At 43.9% G+C, this 22,608-nt stretch overlaps 1 pseudogene; it reads left to right on the plus strand.

The window, feature by feature from the left end:
- Positions 1–15,410: 15,410 nt before the first annotated feature.
- On the plus strand, positions 15,411–15,528 carry LOC124556702 (annotated as a pseudogene).
- Positions 15,529–22,608: the final 7,080 nt, after the last annotated feature.

Genomic DNA, 22,608 nt, shown 5'->3' on the forward strand with positions numbered 1-22,608 from the left:
GCCAGTAATTGTCAAGAGTGTGTAGCCCAAAACACAAAGAGTGTTTAATCTTCATAAAGAAAGACAAATAGCAGAATCTTCAACATTCTATAAAATATAAAGCCCGTACAAAACTAGAATTCTTTACCGTGAAATCTTGATAGAAACATACGACATAACAGTACTTTCATAATTCAATGTTTTGCAAATAAGAGCGCATTATCAGTCAAAGTGGATTCATACCATTATTGTAAAATAATTGTTGTAGGATGATGTTTGTATCTGATGATCCATCACTACAATAGCCAAAGAATTATCATATGCACCTCAGTGTATTGAAAATGTGCACGTTTTTGTGACAAGTTATATATTACCTTTTAAATGAATATATGATTAAGATAGTGTTTTATTTATTGCACATCCTTGACGATCATTTTACTTGGGATATGTGGAAGATATATTACCATACATTCTAAGACAAGAAACGACGCACCACGAAGGAATTACCCGAATGGGACGATACTTGGTCCCGAGTTCAAGTCTCGGTCCAGCGCAATCTGCCAGGAAGTTTAATATCAGCGCACACTCCGCAGCTGAGTGAAAATTTCATTCTGGAAACAAGCAGCAGAAATTCCCGCCGTGTGTGGGAAGGCATACCATGGTGGTATGTAAGACCAGGATGGACTGCCATGAAGAGCAACAAAGCGGTGAGTAGAATACTGTCGACGTACCTCTATTCTGTAAGAGGGCAATGGATAACAACTGAAAGGGTCATACTATGAAAAGAATTCTTATTCACGGCTATCATTTCTCGTTTTCAGGCCTCTCGGCGGTCAACATTCAGGTTGGTATCCATCCGCTGTCCGGGGCGTCTCCAGAGACTTCTTCAGCTTGGAATCGAATAAACTGGCGTAGTCTTCAGTGATGAATAGCGCTTCAAACTGAGCCTCATGATTAGCGATTCCTTTGATTGTCACAGCGGCATCCTTATCGGAGATAGGTCGACGATATTCCACATTGCAAGAAATTCTGGTCTTACATTTCAGCAAGATAAAGCCTGCCCGTGCACGGCAAGAGTTTCTACTACTTGACTTCAACTTGACAAACATTACCTTGGCCAGCCAGGACACCGGATCTCTCCACAGTTGCGAGCGTATGAAGCATTACGGACTGGGCCCTCCAACCAGCTTGGGATTTTGACCATCTAACACGTCAGTTGTACAGAATTTGGCACGATATTACTCAGGAGGACATCCGGGATCCGGGGACTCTGTAAATCAATACTAAGCCGAATACCAGAGTTGGACCATCGAGTTACTGACTTGCTCAGTTTGTGACGCTCTTTCTCTTGAATAAATCGGCCAGATTTGATTTAACTGTAGCCATGACTGTAATTGTATATCACATCCACCCATTTCCATCGCTCCTGCGTTATTCCAACGTGGTGCGTCCGTTTTCCTTTTGTCTTACATTTCCAGTGTACTTTTTTCTTTGCTTAAAATGCTTTCTCCGTATCCCAGTTTTTCTGACTCGTTCTCCATTGTGGAGGATCTCCTCACTATGGATCTATTGGACCAAAAATTCCATCTCGTCTAATCTGATCTCTAAGGTTGTTCCAGGGGATCTATCCAACATTAAGTGGCAAGATATGGATATAGGGTACCTCAAGAATATTGTGGACTCTACTCCTTTTGACACGGTAATGAGACGTTGTGTAACACGACATTCGCTTCATTTCTTCTGGAAGTGACAAATTTTTATTTTGGCGTGCTTATTTTCCGTATCTTTTCTTTCTTTGAGGTTTACATAATCAGAACTGTCGGCTGGTGTGCTTCGCCCGCGAACGAAGCAGCGATTCCCGAGGAAGGAAGACGGAGAGAGAGAGAGAGAGAGAGAGAGAGAGAGAGAGAGAGACGAAGAGAGAGGGCAGTCGCAGAAAGCCAGATAACAGGCGGACCCGTTCGCACCTGCGACAATGGGAGGGGCGGCGGTAATTGCGACTTGGCAATTAGCGAGGCAGTGGCGTGCCTTCTAGTTAGCGGCGGGCCCGGGGCCCTTTAGGGCGGCAAACCTTTCACTAGTGCCCAGCTCGGCGGAAAATTGCGGCCGAGTGTGCGGCACCGGGTTGGGACTCATTCTGCCGGTAATGGTGGCGACGCGTGTTCTTTTGCGAAAAATGTTTGCTCAGAAGTAGTATGTTCCTTGAGGTGAAAGTGGCCCAAGACCCCTGGCGCTACCGTCAGCTGGGTTTGCTGCATCTGTAACCAACTTGGCTTTGATCTCCGGCCTCCTCAGCATTCGAATACTGCTATTCCTTCGATTGTTTATTGTAGCGTCACTCATATCGCAATAACATATGCCGCAGCAAACGTCTGTAAAAGTAAGTGATGCCAGAAAAAAAAGCCGCGAATGAATAAAACAATCGAAACCACAGAACAGTGCATCAGCATTACGTAAGATGGCTGAGATGTGGTTATGTGATACAGCTCCCGTCTCCTCTAGCAACTCCACTATACCGACGACATCTTATCATCCTGCACATCTGCCAGTTTAATCACGTGTTACCCACCCTACCCACATCACCCCAACTGAAAGCACAATCATCCTCTCTTCCTATCAAATAAAATCCTAATCATCGTCTAATTCATATCCACAAACTGAGACGTGTCAGCTCTTATCGACGTTGCGTGTGATCTCATTGTTTGATTGTTATTAAGGAGGCGGGTGTACGGGATTACCAGGTGACCAGCGGTACTCGGTCCCCATTTCGGACCGTGCCACTACCTAAATTTTCAATAAAAGCGACAGGCAATAGCTGCTGAAGACTTCAGTCGTAAGATGTCACCCACATTCTGCCAACAGTCTTGTCAAGTTGGGCGGAGGAGCGGACAGATAGATGTTCAGGGCAATCTCTTGCCCTTGGGAAGGGAAACTGCCGCTAAAAGATGGAACAATCACGGATGATCAACGGCGTAAGGATGAAGAAGGCAATGGAAACCACTGCATGTGTATCTACAGGACAGATAGATGTTCAGGGCAATCTCTTGCCCTTCGGAAGGGAAACTGCCCCTAAAAGACGGAACAATCACGAATGATCAACAACGGCATAAGGATGCAGAAGGCAATAGAAACCACTGCATGTGTATCTACAGGACATAGGCCCTGTAACTGAAAAAGTGTGATGAGGTTCTTTTCATTGGCAAAAGTTCTAGAACAGCCCCCATTCGGATCTCGGGGGGGACAGTCAAGGGGGAGGTGCCATGAGAAAAAGACCGAATAACTAACGAAAGGAATACGCTCTGCTAGTCGGGGCATGGAATGTCAGCAGTTTTAGCGTGGTAGAGAAGCTAGAAAATTTGAAAAGGGGAATGGAAACGCTCGGCCTAGATATAGTGGGGGGTCAGTGAAGTGAAGTGGAAGGAAGAACTGCAGCTGAAAATGGTATAACACGAGTAGGACTCATTATGAATAGGAATGTAGTTCAGAGAGTAGCTGTGACAATTCAGTGATAGTTTCCCCCAGAACAGACAGAAAACCAAGACCAAAGAGAATAACTGAACCGAAGATGAAGATATAAAGAATGTATATGAGGATACTGAGCTGTAGAGGTCAAAAACTGCAGAGGAAGACAGAGACTGGAATACATCCAGTACGCTGCAAGTGCTACTCTGAGATGAAGAGATTGGTGCAGGAAAGGAACTCGTGGGAGGCTGCATGAAAAGGAAAGAAATGACAATACGAGCGCCGGCTCCATTGCAAGTGGGAAAACTGTGCGGGTGCCTTCAGCGCAGTGTGCAGTCTAGTGTACGACATTGGCATCGGGTCCTTTGATTGTTTGAGAACAGGAGGCGAAAGGGACAGCCGGAAATTGGGCAAAGGAATCGTCGGTTCAGAGGACGCGGCCAAAGACTACCTGCCACTTGGGACAGGACCCTGCTCAATCAAGAAGAACAAAATTTGGTGAACACGTTTCAGTGCGTTGCCTGTTGATGTGCTCATGTGCCACGAAGCTGACTTTAACACACAGTTCAATCTGTTAAGTGCTATTTATCGGACCCTACTCCCTATTGAGTTGCAGACGATTTTGTTATTTGGTATTCATTAAATGAAACAACAAGTGTACTGTTACCAGTCACCGTTTTATTAATCTCCACGACGCGTTTCAAAGGTCTAAACCTCCATCATCTGGTAGATTTACATTAGTTAGTATGCTATTTGTGTGTGTGTTGTGTTACGATATTTTGGAGGAACTTGTGGCACTTGAAACGTCCCCTTCGAAAAATTAAACATGACTGTGCTTAAACTGACACACAATATTTTTAGCGCAACGCAATCTGACTTTCAAAAATCCCTACAAAAGAATGGCCCTGACTAACATTAACCTATATCTTTCACAAATCACTTACCTCTCAAAAATCTTCGTTACTCGAACTACTCCAATACAGCGAGCGCCACTATTGCCAGCTAAATAAAAGATTCAAACTACGGAAGGCACTAACTACTGATAGGCATGGTTAGCAAATGAAAGATTTTAATAGATAACAAACAATGTATTTACTTTAATAGTGTTGAAAAATCATAATATACATAGCAGTTCATGGCATCAAGTCTTACAAATTTCAAAACTCCGCCATTTCTCTCCCCACATCCACCACCGCTGGCGGCTCACCTCCAACTGCGCAACGCTACGCGCTGTTAACATCCAGCTGCTCAACACTACAATGGCAGACAACAATTCAAACTAGCCACAGACTGCACACAGCACAGCCAGTGATTTTCATACAGAGCGCTACGTAACGTTGCCAATAAGAAAACATAAACAGCTTACTTACACACTGTCTAGTGAAGAAACAAGACACTATTTTAGAACATGGTTTTGGGTTTCTTCTTAATTTTTTTTGTCAGCAGAAACCCAAAACCATGTTCTAAAATAGTGTCTTGTTTCTCCACTAGACAGTGCCACAAGTTCCTCCAAAAAATCGTAACACAACACACACACAAATGTCATACTAACTAATGTAAATCCACCTGATGATGGAGGTTTAAACCTTTGAAACGCGTCGTGGAGGTAAATAAAACAGTGATTGGTAACAGTAAACTTGTTGTTTCATTTAATGTCAGTAACAGTCACGGTAAAGCCTAACCTAAAATGTTCGCATTTGGTATTCCTTATACTCTCGACCAACTCTAACTCAGTGGATTAATCATTGTTTCATGTTAAATAAGTCCCATCCGTTAATTTATTTTTGTTATCGCGGATAAGCATGAAATATTTTTTGTCTTAACGTTCAAATTTCTCATTTATTGGCCTGAGTACTGTAGCCGATTGTGAGAGTAAATGTAATACAGTTGATCTGACCTCGCCCAGTGAATGCGTCTGCTTCCAACATTTTTACTACGCGAAATTTTTTGTAGCTCGTCTTAGTTGTACTGTACCTTTACTTAATTCTGTACAATTGGGTTTCTGTGGTTAGCACTGTTTCTTACAAGTTTCAACCTAGCTGTATTACCATTGTTCTATATATTTTAGCACCTGTTGCAGGTGGTTTATCACTGACAGGTTAATAACTATCGCCTTCAAATACAAGTGTTATTGTTTTAATTTTTTTCTTATTTGTGGGGTTTAAATTATCTCGAAAGGTTATTTAAATACATTTTTGAGGTGGGCCATGAGTAATTTGGAGAGGTTGGAGGAGCTTCCCGCTTTGTGAATTGGTTATTATCAGTTTGTACATATATTTTATTTTTATGGTTTAGAAGTATGAGCGACTACGCTACTTGGCCGCATCCCGTAGAACAGGGCATCCAGCACTGTGATCTGGTGCCGCCTTTGAGTCCAGCCCCCATACGAACTATTATAAAAGGAAGGTGATTGGGCGCTTGCTGGCATTTGCATTTATATTGTAATACTTTGGCCTATTTTGTATTTTGTTACTCATGAGTGCACTGATGGTTTGTTTTAATAAAACTATTGTGTGAATGATGTTTATTTGAAGGACTCTACCGTTACCCAAACATGTTGCTCACTGGCCCTCTCACCAACTATCATTTATTTCCCCTGTACGCATACCAAGTACTTTTACGTATGGCAGCCTTTCCATTACTGTATTTTCCTCATCCACATTCAGTAGCGTATAATTATCAACGGCAACATCATGATCATCGTCACTCACCTGAAAGCACGCAGACATAAAATCAGTAGCTTAAAATTCATTGTAATTGTAAACTAAGGGGATAACTTGGCCGTTACTATACCGCCCCATAAGGGGAATTGCAAATGACCGAAATTCTGACTTGTGTGACACTCATCGAACTAAATGCAAATGTAGATGTAGAAGAACGTGTAGTGTATTTCTCGGAGACATTCATTGCCTCGATAATATCGGAGTGTGTTTGAAAAGGGCAGAAATATTAGAAAACGCGATCTAGATTTCTCATACACTTTGTCATGGTGTGTTGGTTTACGTGCCTCAACGATAAAGATATCTGTACCGTATATGCACTCACATCAGAGAGCTATTTGCGGAGAGCTCAGACTATCAAAAGGTTTCTGAAGAGACGCAGTATTCTTTTATCTAACTGCGGGGGCAACAATTGGGTGATTGACTGGTATTGTATCATTAACCAATGTTGTCTTGCAAATGTGGTACTTCGTACGGCTGAAAGCAAAGGGGAAACAGCAGCCTTTAATGTAGCCTGGAGTCATGCAGATATGTCATATAACTATGGAATCGTCCCCGGTAAAATTTTTTGGACGTAAATTAATCTCCTAGCTAGATCTCTGGGTAAGGACTACTCATGTCGTCATTACGAAAGATAAACTCATTTTATGGGATGGAGCGTGGACTGTTACATTACTTAATCGGGTAGGTAGCTTATAGGATTTAAAAATTGATAGGTTGAAATGGAAATTTGAGAAACGTGTTGTCATTTGGGTCCAGGGTAAGCAACTTAAAATCAAGCAGAAATAATGTGGGAGTTGGTAAGGAATAACGAAATACCAACCCGGGTTAGGTACTATGATCAGCATAGAGAACGTGTTATCGCTGTAAACATATAGACAAAGGCAACACCCGCAACAAATACAGAAATTTATGTCTACTAGCTCGGCAGACTATAAAGAGTTTTAAACGCTGTGTGATCACATTTGAAAAACCCTAAGTAATTACGTGAAGCGAAAATATATTTGTTAACTGGGACTGCAATTCGACTGTAATAAAAGACAGTGAAAAAAAAATACTAGAAGTGTTGTGGGTTGGCAGGAGAGCCAACACCCTATAAATAGAGGAAGCCGAAAGGGACGCGTTTTAGCTCACGCAGGCCGGCGTGAGGTCTGGAACAGGACAAGGAAATTAGAAGTTATAAAAAACGGACGTAGCTGGTGGAATACTTAACTTTAATCCATTAATGGTGAACGTCGGTCTGACGGTACATGAATCACAAGATCAATAGCAACTGATACTGGCGCCTTGCTAGGTCGTAGCAAATGACGTAGCTGAAGGCTATGCTAACTATCGTCTCGGCAAATGAGAGCGTATTTTGTCAGTGACCCATCGCTAGCTAAGTCGGCTGTACAACTGTCTCTCTAGACCTGCCGTGTGGCGGCGCTCGGTCTGCAGTCACTGATAGTGACGACGCGCGGGTCCGACGTATACTAACGGACCGCGGCCGATTTAAAGGCTACCACCTAGCAAGTGTGGTGTCTGGCGGTGACACCACAAGAACTATATTAACTTGGCTGGAAAAGGAACGAAATGGGAAGCTGCACTGTAGAATTTTGACACAGCATAGTTTAATCATTGCCAGCAGTTTTAAAATCATGAAGTGAAACCGTGCACATCAGAGAGATATGAAAATATTGGAAAGTTTCTATTACTGATACCGTACCAGGTTTTAAACCACAGTACATGTGGAATCTGACCTTAATTTGTTTATGAACTGTAGACTGAAGAAATTGCTAAAAAGTCTGAAACCGAGGATTGGGACCTGGATAAACCGAAAGCACCGATGGCTGTTGAGAGTTTCAAAAGACGCATTAGGCAATATTTGACTAAAGCAGGGCAAAGGAAAAGACTAGAAGACGTATAAGCAGGTTTGAGAGACGATGTAGTGAAGGTAGCAGAAGATAGCACCGGAAATAAACAAATAAAAAATAAAACAAAGTACCAGTTGAAATGATGGTACAACATATGAACTACTGAATTTAATTTACGACATGAGAAAACAAAAAATGCAGCAATAAACAAGCAAAATATAAAACAAACATATAAAGATTCATATTGGCAGAAAGTGCAAAATGGGAAGCAGACATTATGGAAAACATAAATTACATCCGTAGGAAAATTCGTGATCTCTGAAGGAAACAGAAACAACTGTATCAATTCAACGATGGTTGAAATATGCATTTTCAACTTCTCGCTGCGTAATGAATGGTCCATTAAATTTCGGGCATACAGCCGTGCAAATAAAATTTCTTCCACTGATATTTCGGCAGCCTATCGTCCGGTCATCCTCAGAGTGAGTCACAAGACTGACGACAAAATGCCAAGCGCGGCCGTGTATGCTCCTCCGCGGCCGTACTGAACATGCGGGTCACACAGATGCTGGTCCGCGGCAAAGAAATACGCTCACACATGCGCCGCCTGTGGAGTAGGCGTACAGACATTCGAGTCACATATCGATGTATGAACGGCGTCGGTGACCCCATGACGACTTCTCTGCAGTTTAATTACCCCAAGAGCCGCATTCCATGCTTTGTCCATATTAAAACCATTATCTCTAATTATTAAACTATTAGCTAATCTTATCTCTATAGCTTCCTTGAAGACAGGTTTCCAAAAGGAAAAGGTGGATGTTAAAATCTTCACATCACTATAATTCATGGAATGCCTTGTATCAATACAATGTTGGGCCACAGCTCACTTGTTTGGCTGTAATAAGCGTTTGTATCTAAGATGCTCCACACATCTCTCATGAACGTTGCGTGTTGTTTGACCTACGTACGACTTCTCACAATTTCCGCAAGGAATCTGATACACACCCGCCTTACGAAGCTGTAAATCGTCCTTCACAGAGTCGAGTAAAGCTGCAATCTTCGAAGGGGGCCGGCAGATCACCTTAACACAGTGTTTCTGAAGAATACGGCCTATCTTCAAGAAAAGAGCATCCACCGAGGAAAGAAACGCACTAGATCTGAAGGAATTACTCTCTTCTTCCCCATCACATACTTGTATTCTAGGTTTTGCATTGAATGTTCTACGAAAATGTTGCGGAGAAAATCATTCGATTTAAAAATGATCTTGAGGTGTGTGAGCTCTTCTCGCAAATTGCCTTTATCGGATATACGTGATAAAAGCTAATGTTCAAATAAGGCTGCAATGTTGGTATCAAAACGTTGGCCAATAAGAGATAAAGAGTCCTTAATGCAGACCTTAGGTTATGGTGTTTGTAGATGTAGCGAAAGATTTTGGCAATACTGACTGGAATACAGGCTCTGAAATTCTGAAGCTGACAGTTATTTAATACGGGGACGATAGATTATCTTCATCTTGTACAAAAATGAGACTCCAAGTCTATGAGTTGAAGGACATAAAAACAAAACGGTACTTGAGATGGAGATGAGACAAGTTTGTAGTCTACCCGTGATGTTGTTCAGTCTGTACTTTGAGCAAAAAATGAGGCTAATCATGGAAAGTTTAGAAAGGGAACTAACGTTTAAAGAGAAGATAAAAAACTTGGAAGTTTCAGATGACATTGTAGCTCTTCGAGACGGGGCAAAGGAAGTCTTAAATCTGTCACAGACCTGGTCCTATAGCCGGACGTCGGTTGGTTAACAGTGTCGCTGAGCATGTCATAGCTCACTGCCTCATTAGGTCTCTAAAATCAACAGATTATCCGTGGTTAAAAATAGTATTTGCTAACGCATTTCAGGAGTAGCCCATTATCAAAACTTCTGCCAAAATGGGCGTTACTGCCATGAAACGAAAAGGACAACTTATACGTGACTTTAAGAGTAAAAATACGTAAAATAACTCACACATAAGTTTATACATGGTGTAAGACCCCTTAATATTTTTTACTGTATTACAGAACTACATAGTTGGCTCTGGTGCTAAACTGACTGCGTACAGCTGTTAAAAAACTGACTACTAATATACCTGATACCATATGGTACGGTTGCATGGTTGTAGTGACTCAGAAAACTGACAATAAAAGTCGGCAGACAAAGTAATCTACATCTACATCCATACTCCGCAAGCTACGTGACGGTGTGTGGCGGAGGGTACCCTGAGTACCTCTGTCGGTTCTCCCTTCTATTCCAGTCTCGTATTGTTCGTGGAAAGAAGGATTGTCGGTGTGCTCTAATCTCTCTGATTTTATCCTCATGGTCTCTTCGCGAGATATACGTTGGAGGGAGCAATATACTGCTTGACTCTTCGGTGAAGGTATGTTCTCGAAACTTTAACAAAAGCCCGTACCGAGCTACTGGGCGTCTCTCCTGCAGAGTCTTCCACTGGAGTTTATCTATCATTTCCGTAACGCTTTCGCGATTACTAAATGATCCTGTAACGAAGCGCGCTGCTCTCCGTTGGGTCTTCTCTATCTCTTCTATCAACCCTATATGGTTCGGATCCCACACTGTTGAGCAGTATTCAAGCAGTGGGCGAACAAGCGTACTGTAACCTACTTCCATTGTTTTCGGATTGCTTTTCCTTAGGATCTGCTTTACCGACGATCAACTTTATATGATCATTCCATTTTAAATCATTCCTAATGCATACTCCCAGATAATTTATGGAATTAACTGCTTCCAGTTGCTAACCTGCTATTTTGTAGCTAAACGATAAGGGAACTATCTTTCTACAAATTCGCAGCACATTACACTTGTCTACATTGAGATTCAGCTGCCTTTCCCTGCACCGTGCGTCAATTCGCTGCATATCCTCCAGTATTTCAGTACAATTTTCCATTGTTACAACCTCTCGATACACCGCAGCATCATCTGCAAAAAGCCTCAGTGAACTTCCGATGTCATAAGTTTTGCTATGATACTGAAGACGTCGTTTAAGAAGGAATTTTTCGATATTACATCCCTAAGGGGTGAAACATAGGATGAATGGTTTTCTGGAAATTAGTCACTATTAAGGCAATTTTGAGTCTAGAGCTACAGAAATTTATATTTGATTTCTCGTTCAGAAATGAAGAAACACGTTTTTCAGAATTCTTAGAAATTTGACCTCTGTAGTGGTGAAATAGGGGGTGAAACGCTTTACGTAAATATTTCATTGTGAAGGCATTTCCAAAGCTGAATCTATAAAAACTGATATTAAGTTTTTCAGATAGAAATGAAACAATACGCCTCTGACTGCTTTTCGAAAACTCAACCTCTAAGTGGCTGAAATAGGGCCAGACTGATACAGTGACTCATCATCGCGCAGCCGAAACCGCTAAGCATAGAAACTTTAAATTAGGAGAGGGTGTGGATCTTGTAATGTAGGCGTCGTTTAAGGAGGGATTATTCAAAATTCCACTCCTAAGGTGATGAAATAGAAGATGATTATTAAGGTAGTCTTGAGCTTAGAACTATGTAATTTTCAACTTATAGTTATGAAAAGTGGTATTTGTTTTCTCCAGAAGAAATTTAAAAAAATCTATGTTCAGTATTTTTGGAAATTCGAGCACTATGGGGGTAAAATGGTGGTTTAATTTTTTTAAAATTAAATCATTGTTGAAGAACTGCGAAAGAATTTTTTAAAACTATGTATATGAAGACTAGTATTTGACTTCTTGTTCCGAAATAAAAAATTAGCGTTTCAGTGTTTTTTGAAATTCAACCTCCTAAGGGAATGAAATGGGGGATGAAAAGTTTTATGAGAGTTTTTGATTATGGAAGCATTTACAAAATGAACTGTATGAAAATTTGTAGTTTTATCCTCTTTTACATACACGAAACACGTGTCTCACTGTTCTGAAAGAAAATATTTCGTTATATTAAAAATTTTTAAAGCTTCATGTGTGAAAATTGGTATTTTACATTTTTGTTTGATGTAAAGAAATTTGTATTGGGTGGGCGAAAGCTTCTGTAGAAATAATCACAAGAACACAAAAAGCATGAGTAACAAGAATCTTGGATTCCAGTTTCCAGAATCGCTTTTTGGTCAGCAGTACATTCGGAAAAGACCATGTGTCTATGGCCTTAATTATCGTGAAACGTTTGAAAGGTGTAGTAATTTGTGAATAACAGAAAAATTCGATTAAAGAAAAAAAATCTGCTCAGAACATACAGTCTACATGAGTGAGGCAGCAGGCGCTAAGCTAGTCATACAACAAACGCGCAAGGGAGCTGCTTTTCGAGCTACTTGATGAAGCAGTGATGTAACCCCTTAGGGGTTAAGTTTTCAAAAAGTAGTCAGAGGCGTATTGTTTCATTTCTAACTGAAAATTTTTTATAGATTTCGATTTAAAATGCCTTCACAATGAAATATTTACGTAAAGCGTTTCACCCCCTATTTCACAACTACAGAGGTTAAATTTCTAAGAATTATGAAAAACGTGTTTCTTTATTTCTCAACTAGAAATCAAATACTAATTTCTGTAGCTGTATACTCAAAATTGCCTTAATAGCGACTAATTTTCAGAAAACCATTCATCCTAAGTTTCACCCCCTTAGGGATGTAATATCGAAAAATTCCTTCTTAAACGGCGTCTTCATTATCATAGCAACACTTATTGCTTCGTCTGCCGACTTTCATTGTCAGTTTTCTGAGTCACTACAACCATGCAACAGTACCATATGGTACCAGGTATATTAGTAAAAAATGGTTCAAATGGCTCTGAGCACTATGCGACTTAACTTATCAGGTCATCAGTCCCCTAGAACTTAGAACTACTTAAACCTAACTAACCTAAGGGCATCGCACACATCCATGCCCGAGGCAGGATTCGAACCCGCGACCGTAGCGGTCGCGCGGTTCCAGACTGTAGCGCCTAGAACCGCTCGGCCACCCCGGCCGGCGATATATTAGTAGTCACTTTTTGTAACAGCGGTACGCAGTCAGTTTAGCACCAGAGTCAACTATGCAGTTCTTTAACACAGTAAAAAATATTAAGGGGTTTTGTACCATATATAAACTTAAGTGTGATCTATTTTACCTATTTTTACTCTTGAAGTCACATATAAGTTGTCCTTTTCGTTTCATGACAGTAACGTTCATTTTGGCAGAAGTTTTGATAATGGATCACTCCTGAAATGCGTTAGCAAATACTATTTTGAACCACAGATGATCTGTTGGTTTTAGAGACCTAATAAGGCAGTGAGCTATTACATGCTGAGCGATACTGTTAACGAACCGACGTCCGGCTATAGGACCAGGTCTGTGATAGATTTAAGACTTCGTTTGCCCCGTCTCGAAAAGCTACAATGTCACGTGGAACCTCCAAGTTCTATATCTTCTCTCTAAACGTTAGTTCCCTTTCTAAACGTTTCCATGATTACCCTCATTTTACGTAATGGTCGCAGGTCTCCAGCATAACTTCAAGTCGCAGCTTGAGATTATCGAATGGTGGCGTAAGGGATGCGGATTTGATATCACGTATATCTTACAGCGAGATTGGAGCCCCCTGTCCTCATCCGGCTGCCGCTCTCCCGCCAGCCGGCGGTGGTTGCTAAACCTCTGCCCGACGCCGCCGTCACCGACGCCGCCGCCAGCGTCGCGACGCCCTGGCGGGTACTTGCGGCGGGGCCGGCCGGTTCCGTGGCACAAACAGATGGCGTCGCCTAAGAGCGGACTGCTGTAATCCTCACCTCTCGCTCTCCGGCGCTCTGCGGCCACTCCCCCCCCCCCCCCCCCCCCGTCCCTCCCCCTTTTACTCTTTCCTGTCAGGGCTGCTGCGGCTACCTCTGCCCCCGGCGCACTCTCTTCCCACACATACACACGCGCGGGGGGCAGGGTGGCCACACAAAGTCTTTGCCGCTCTCCTCGGCGTGGCCATTCCTCACACCTAGCGCTTACTTTCGCCCGCACGGGACGCCCTCCTTTTCTGTGCGGCGAAGAGCTCCCGGATCCTCCGGGCAGCGCTGCAAAAATCACAGTTTGCTCTCTGCCGTGAGCTTCCGGGCTCTGCCGGGGAGGACGTGGTGACTTTGGCCGCCGTCCCAGAGCCGCGTCTCTCCGAATGAGCTCTCTCGGAGCTTCTTCCCCTCCCAGCGCGATGCTGGCCCTCTTAATTGGCGTCCAGCCCACGGACTTGATTAAGCAGCGCCGCGAGGCCCTATAAGGCCGGCGGGTTGCCACCCACTGGCAAACGGCCGATGCAAGTGGCGCAGGGCCCGCAGAGGCGCGAACGGACTGTCCGCCGCTGCTGCCGCTTCTGGAAAAGGGCTTCGCTTAATTAGAATGGAGCTCCTCGCAGCTGGCCCGGACCCACTTGCGGTTCCCCTGAGATGCGATCGCTCGCGCGCTATTTGCATAACGATCGCGAGCGCGCGCACACGTTCTCGCGCATTCCCACTCATGTGCGCTTTCGAAACCAGTTGCCGCGAAATGTTCAGTATAACCTCCTTCAAATGCGCGCAGTAGACGCTTTGTTCACCAGATGTCAATAATATTGACAATATTTTCCGTATGCGGAATAATATTTTTGTGTTAGCAGAAGAGCCAACACCGTGTCACGAGTGGAGGCCGAAATGCACGCGTTTTAGCTCAAGCAGGCTAGCGTGAGGAGGGAAGAACTATACTGACGTGAGGTCTGGTACATGACAAGGAACGAGAATTCAGAAAGCGGACGTAATTAGTTTCATACTTAATTTTATTCCATTTATGATGAACGTCGCTCTTGACGGCGCATGATTGACGATATTATCTGTTCAGAATACATTCTTGAAGTAATTATAGTAACTGAACATGGCGCCTTGCTAGGTCGTAGCAAATGATGTAGCTGAAAGCTATGCTAAACTGTCGTCTCTGCAAATGAGACCGTATGTAGGCAGTGAACCATAGCTAGCAAAGTCGGCTGTACAACTGGGGCGAGTGCTAGGGAGTCTCTCTAGACTAGATCTGCCGTGTGGCGGCGCTCGGTCTGCAGCCACTGATAGTGGCGACACGCGGGTCCGACGTATACTAACGGCCGATTTAAAGGCTACCACCTAGCAAGTGTGGTGTCTGGCGGTGACACCACAAATATTATGTCCAGCAGTAACCGTAACAGATAGCGCAATAATATTGAACCAATCAAAAACTTTGTAAATACAAATCGCTACCCGAAATACTGTGCTGTCTTATCATCAGTACTGAATATATCCTTGCACGTCTATGATGCGTATTACACCGACAAAGACGCTAGGACACAAAGGAATTACAGACACTGGCTGTCATAGGGAACTGATTGAATCAGCGGGGAAGTTGAAAATTTAGTCCATTAAATTTCGGGCAGGCAACGGCCTTGCCGCAGAGGATACACCGGTTCCCGTGAGACCACCGAAGTTAAGCGCTGTCGGGCGTGGTCGGCACTTGGATGGGTTACCATACAGGCCGCCATGAGCTGTTGCCATTTTTCGGGGTGCACTCAGCCTCGTGATGCCAATTGAGGAGCTACTCGACCGATTAGTAGCAGCTTCGGTCAAGAACACCATCATAACCACCGGGATAGCGGTGTGCTGACCCCACGCCCTCCTATCCGCATCTTCCACTGAGGGCGACACGGCGGTCTGATGGTACCGGTAGGCCACTCATGGCCTGAAGTCGCAGTGCTTTACTTTAAATTTCAGGCATGCAGCCACGCAAATAAAATTTCCTTCACTGATATGCCAGCCTCTTGTCGTCCGGCCATCTTCAGAGGCAATCGCAAGAAAACTGAAAACTTGTGCAGCATCAGGAATTGAACCCGGATATCCAGCTCACGAGGCAGACGCTCCGTCCATTAAGGCATCCGGACAGAGTGGTCGTTGCAACTGCACGGACCACCGTATCACGATTCCCATCAGACCCAAATTCTCAACTCAGCCACACACTACTAATGTAGTGCCCCGTGGTCGTTATCCTTACCTCATTACTCGCAGCATTTCGGCGATTCCCGTGAGAGTTCGAGCCTGGCACGAACCTGCGATGAAGAAATCATTGGCCGTTTCGTTTTCTAGTTGGACGACACAAATCCTCAGACCTACTTTAATATAGCCTTCCCATCTCAACGATGCGAGGATTCGCCAAGAATTACACGAGGTTCTCTTTTCCCTGATTACTGGGAAAGGTTAGGACACGCAAGTCGCCAGGGTGGAATCCATTCCTAAGACTTGCACCAGGCCACTGAGTCAGACGCACTTGCTATTCATAATACAGTATCAGTGAGACGTAATTGCAGCCAGTCAACTTGTAGAAATACCCATCTGTCACAAATAACCTGAAGGCGGAAGTCTACAACATGAGCATATTACAACCTATGGTCTTAGAACTATCACTGACTAAGGCAAGTGCTCATATACTAAAGCACACGCTACGAACCAAGGAGCGACAGCTGCTAGGAGTTAAGATTCGACAGAGGACATTAGAAATTGGACACAAGTAACAGACTCCAAGAGATAATTGCAAGACTGAAGTGGCAATAGGTCGGGCACGTACCTCAACAAGATCCGTGGATCCGTAGATCAGTTCACTGGAGACCATTGGACCATAAGAGAGACACTGGGAGACGGAAAAAGAGACTGCTTCATGATGAGAAGTTGGTGGCTGGAACACTATGGTACCAAATGGCTCAGAACCAAAGACGATGAAAACATACAGAAGAGGCCCTTATCCAGAGTGGACTGAGATAGGCTGAGAAGTAGAAGAACAAGATCAAGAATAATGATCACAGAGGATGAGTAGTGGGTAAAGCTGATGGTAGACTTCGGGTCATTGGTAAGATTCAGGGAAAATGAAATCAGTCTTCAAAAGAGATTATGCACAGAACACTTGGACGACTCATCCAAAATAATGTTCAAGTGTGTAACACCTGTACGAAACAGAAGAAGGACATTCAGAGAATACGAGGAAGGCGAGAACGAAAGGTCTCAGCTCTGTTCACAGCCTTACATACATATAGAAGAACGCGGCAGAGGACTTTAATTCATCACAGTTCACCAGCTTGCGCGAAATATTTATAAATCATGTATGCAAACGTCCCTCGTGAATCTCTAACTATTTGTAAAATCCGTCTCAAAATCTTTACAGTAGTTCCTCAGATTAGACTTCAGTGCAGACACAAAAACGCAGCGGGGGACTTTAATTAATAATATGTGTAGGAGATATATACAGATATGAGTAAAAGTACTACCACAGCTACATCTAAGAGAATGTCTTTATTCTATCATACGATTAGTTTCGGCGGAACATTACCGCCATCCTCAGGAACCAGCACTGCCAAAAGAGCATCTGATTTCCTTGGTGCATTTTCGAATGGAGACAACGCGATGTCGAGTATAGAGCCATGATGAAAGCTAGCCCATTTGTGCTAGTAACAAGGATTCCGCAGTTAATGCGCCAAGGAAATCAAATACTGTTTTGGCAGTGATTGGGTCTGAGGATGGCGGTAATCGTGTGATAGAATCAGACATTCTTAAGATACAGCTACGGTGGTTCATTTTCTCATATATCAACAGCTGAAGTTCCTCGTCCAGGCAGTAAGATGGACATTCATAAACACAGATAGAAGCATGGATTCTGATCAAGGTTCAATGCCCTCTCAAGCTGCGACGGCTGTCTGCTTCACCATTTTTCCAGGCAAATACCACCTTCTTCGTAACTAACCAGCTAGTAACTCCTATAATTGCCACAAGATCTCACTTCAAATGCCAGTTCCGTTTGCAACAGATAACAATACGTATAGTATTGTATAATACTATACAAAGTATAAATATTATAAATGAAAGTCCCATCCTGCGTTTTTCTGTCTGCATGTGAGGTAATCTCAGAATCTACACTAAAGATTTTAATGTGGCTTTCAATAATAGACAGACTTACTCGAGAGATAGATTTGGGCTACAGTTTACTACCGCTAAGCCAGACAAGTCGCCCGGTCGTAGATACTTTGTGTTACCTGTGAAAAGCCTGGGAGAGTTGCACGTCTAACGTTTTCCTGAAGTATTACGTAGGCCAATCAGTTAGTAATGTGCTCAGTGGACTTAAATTCTATATTATCATATGCCACAAATTTTGTGGTAACTTCTATTTACGAAAGAATGCGAATAATGTACATTGTCACCCAGTTTCACCATGTAGGCAATTATTTAAGCCATTGTACATTTCGACTCTCTCCTCGAAGTCCAGATTATAAAAATTAATGGAAATAATATATTTTAACTGAGAACGTATAACGTTACAATTGTAAGAAGAAACACTATATTTAATTAAATTTGATGTCGTTGGGAAATGAATGATGCCGTAATCAAAGTCTGTGATAGCTTCCATAATGTCAAAAATGGCTAACAGAAGTTTTTATTTACTAAAAATTTTATGTGTAGCTGGTCAATATGTAGCCATACCTAAATAGAAATATAGTTAAATAGCCGATACACTGGCTTGTTCTACGTCATTACACCATGCAGACGACTCTTTGAACTAAGGTAACAAAAGAAAGCTAGAGATACTAAATTGTATATTCGTTTATAGTAAACAATTGTCTTTCGAATGCTGCAATATAAATATTTATTGAAATGAAACTATTAGTTCCATAGACCTTTTCAAGTCTCAGACACCTATGATATATGTCTGCAGTGTGAAGGAAAAATAAAAATTTGTACCAAGGCCGGGATTCAGATACTGTTTTCGTGCTTAAGAGGCAGATGCGTTGAACGCTACACCATCCTGGTAACAGTGGCTTTGCATAACTGCCCCGAATACTCTAGCACGCTTGCCTCCTCAGTCCACATTCCCATCCCATTTGGTATTCCTCTATACGCATTCCAGAGGCTCTCCGACTGTGTTGGAGTAGCACCCCTACATCGGACAAACCAGGGAATCTTGCCCGAAACATAGGCATAGGTGCTTTAATCAACTGAAACGCCATGGTTCGAGGGACATTTCCAAGTAGTCTGAAACTATGACGTATATACTATGCAGCTGAAGTCGCAAAGGAATACCAGCTGGTCTCAGAAGTGAATGGGAATTTGAACTGGGGAGGGAGATGTGGTAGCATATTCGGTACAGTTGTGGAAAGCCACAGTGCCAGGGGGGCGTAGCAGCTATCCCACCTGTCTAGTGAACAGTACACCCAAGTTCGAATCCTGGCCTTGGTGAAAATTTTCATTCGTTGCTTCAGTCTGCATGTATACAATATAAAGCCCACCCGGTTAGTCGATCGGTCTAATGCACCGCCGGTCCCCGGCGCGAATCCGCCCCGTGGATAGTGTCGAGATCCGGTGTGCCGGCCAGTCTGTGGATGGTTTTTAAGGTGGTTTTCCATCTGCCTCGGCGTATGCGGGCTGGTTTCCCTTAGTCCTCCTCAGTTATACTATATCGGCGATTGCTGCGCAAAAACTTTCTCCACGTACGCGTACACGGAATTACAGAAACATTGGGGTTACACTCGTCTGGTGTGATTTGTTCCCGAGGAATCCACTGGGGGCCGAACTGCACAATAACTCTGGGTTCGGTGTGAGGCGGCGGTGAGGTGATTCGACTGCTGTAGCCTGTTGTGGGGTTGTGTACCACTGCGAGCTAAAACGGGGACGAAGCCGTTTCCTCGTTTCTAGGTCCCCAGTTCCATACAATACAATATACACTCCTGGAAATTGAAATAAGAACACCGTGAATTCATTGTCCCAGGAAGGGGAAACTTTATTGACACATCCCTGGGGTCAGATACATCACATGATCACACTGACAGAACCACAGGCACATAGACACAGGCAACAGAGCATGCCCAATGTCGGCACTAGTACAGTGTATATCCACCTTTCGCAGCAATGCAGACTGCTATTCTCCCATGGAGACGATCGTAGAGATGCTGGATGTAGTCCTGTGGAACGGCTTGCCATGCCATTTCCACCTGGCGCCTCAGTTGGACCAGCGTTCGTGCTGGACGTGCTGACCGCGTGAGACGACGCTTCATCCAGTCCCAAACATGCTCAATGGGGGACAGATCCGGAGATCTTGCTGGCCAGGGTAGTTGACTTACACCTTCTAGAGCACGTTGGGTGGCACGGGATACATGCGGACGTGCATTGTCCTGTTGGAACAGCAAGTTCCCTTGCCGGTCTAGGAATGGTAGAACGATGGGTTCGATGACGGTTTGGATGTACTGTGCACTATTCAGTGTCCCCTCGACGATCACCAGTGGTTTACGGCCAGTGTAGGAGATCGCTCCCCTCACCATGATGCCGGGTGTTGGCTCTGTGTGCCTCGGTCGTATGCAGTCCTGATTGTGGCGCTCACCTGCACGGCGCCAAACACGCATACGACCATCATTGGCACCAAGGCAGAAGCGGCTCTCATCGCTGAAGACGACACGTCTCCATTCGTCCCTCCATTCACGCCTGTCGCGACACCACTGGAGGCGGGCTGCACGATGTTGGGGCGTGAGCGGAAGACGGCCTAACTGTGTGCGGGACCGTAGCCCAGCTTCATGGAGACGGTTCCGAATGGTCCTCGCCGATACCCCAGGAGCAACAGTGTCCCTAATTTGCTGGGAAGTGGCGGTGCAGTCCCCTACGGCACTGCGTAGGATCCTACGGTCTTGGCGTGCATCCGTGCGTCGCTGCGGTCCGGTCCCAGGTCGACGGGCACGTGCACCTTCCGCCGACCAATGGCGACAACATCGATGTACTGTGGAGACCTCACGCTCCACGTGTTGAGCAATTCGGCGGTACGTCCACCCGGCCTCCCGCATGCCCACTATACGCCCTCGCTCAAAGTCCGTCAACTGCACATACGGTTCACGTCCACGCTGTCGCGGCATGCTACCAGTGTTAAAGACTGCGATGGAGCTCCGTATGCCACGGCAAACTGGCTGACACTGACGGCGGCGGTGCACAAATGCTGCGCAGCTAGCGCCATTCGACGGCCAACACCGCGGTTCCTGGTGTGTCCGCTGTGCCGTGCGTGTGATCATTGCTTGTACAGCCCTCTCGCAGTGTCCGGAGCAAGTATGGTTGGTCTGACACACCGGTGTCGATGTGTTCTTTTTTCCATTTCCAGGAGTGTAAGTATTTATTACCCCAGATGGGATTTGTCTATAATGCTTTTGAAAAGAGTAGATCTGAACTCAAAACTATAATAGTTATTGCCATAATTGGTTAGAGGCTAGCTAATAAGCGACTTTTTTATAACCACACAGAGTACATGGATCAAAATAAGTGACACAAAAAGAAACGAACAACTTAAAGGAGAGAATTATCCGCAGTCTACTGCAAGTGTCATATTCACCCTACACATACTTAGAAGTGGAAGGGGAAAGTCACAGGAGCTTGTACAGCAGTATCAACACTCATTAGTGATGCCTTTTGAGTAAATGACGAAACGCGTCTGGGAACTGAAATTACATCACAGAACGAAAAAGGTGCTTTGTTTATGAAATACTAATTCATAGTGTTCTTACGGGCAGAAGTAAATGGCTACTCATGTACATGTGTTGCCGGAAAAATGAGAATCTAGCAGACACCAGGCTGAGAGAAGAGCGGAGTTTACAATTACGTATACCACAAACTGTGGTGATGCTGCTATGGCACGACAGGTAATAGCTTTCAGAGAACAGTCAGCTAGTACTTCTGGACATCTTGGAGTGGTACGGTATGGGACTTCTGCACAGCAGTTCACTGCAGTAGTGACGTGTCCACAGTCTGCGGAACAACGACTGCGGCACTCACCCCCGCAGTCTTACGCTTCGTTAAGCAACCGGGTGGCCTCTCTTATTAACTGTGCTAATGAACGCAAGGCAGCCTTAACTTAGAGGGACAGTTCCACAACTCAAGGCGAAATTACTGTCTGAACAACTTACGTCACAAACATGAACGAACCATAATTCGTGTAAGATTACAAGGTGTTCAGCATCTTTAAGCGAAGTCTTACTTGGAATCGTTCTGTTTGACAGTGACTAAACACAGACCCAGAGTTTTTTTCTTTTTGTCTTACGTTTCCGCTATATCGACTTTAAGTGATGACCTGAGATTGTGATATAGTTGTCAAAATCTATTTTACAACAAACAGATATTACGTTCTTAACCTTCGTTAAAACTATAAATGTCTGTCAAAATGCAGATTACCTTTACGCATCTACACAAGAAAAGCAAAGACCACCCTTATAGAAACTGTGACCCTACTTTTTCGTGACGAATATGCATACTTTGTGCATTTTTGTGAGTGTGGCATTTTTACTTTTATAAATATGTAGATACACAGAGTAGTCCATTGATCGTGACCGGGCCAAATATCTTACGAAATAAGCGTCAAACGAAAAAACTACAAAGAACGAAACTCGTCTAGCTTGAAGGGGGAAACCAGATGGCGCTATGGTTGCCCGCTAGATGGCGCTGACATAGGTCAAACGGATATCGACTGCGTTTTCTTAAATAGGAACCCCCCTTTTTATTGCATATTCGTGTAGTACGTAAAGAAATATAAATGTTTTAGTTGGACCACTTTTTTAGCTTTCAGATAGATG

The sequence above is a fragment of the Schistocerca americana genome, chromosome 1, assembly GCF_021461395.2.
Source record: "Schistocerca americana isolate TAMUIC-IGC-003095 chromosome 1, iqSchAmer2.1, whole genome shotgun sequence".
Classification (NCBI taxonomy): domain Eukaryota; kingdom Metazoa; phylum Arthropoda; class Insecta; order Orthoptera; family Acrididae; genus Schistocerca; species Schistocerca americana.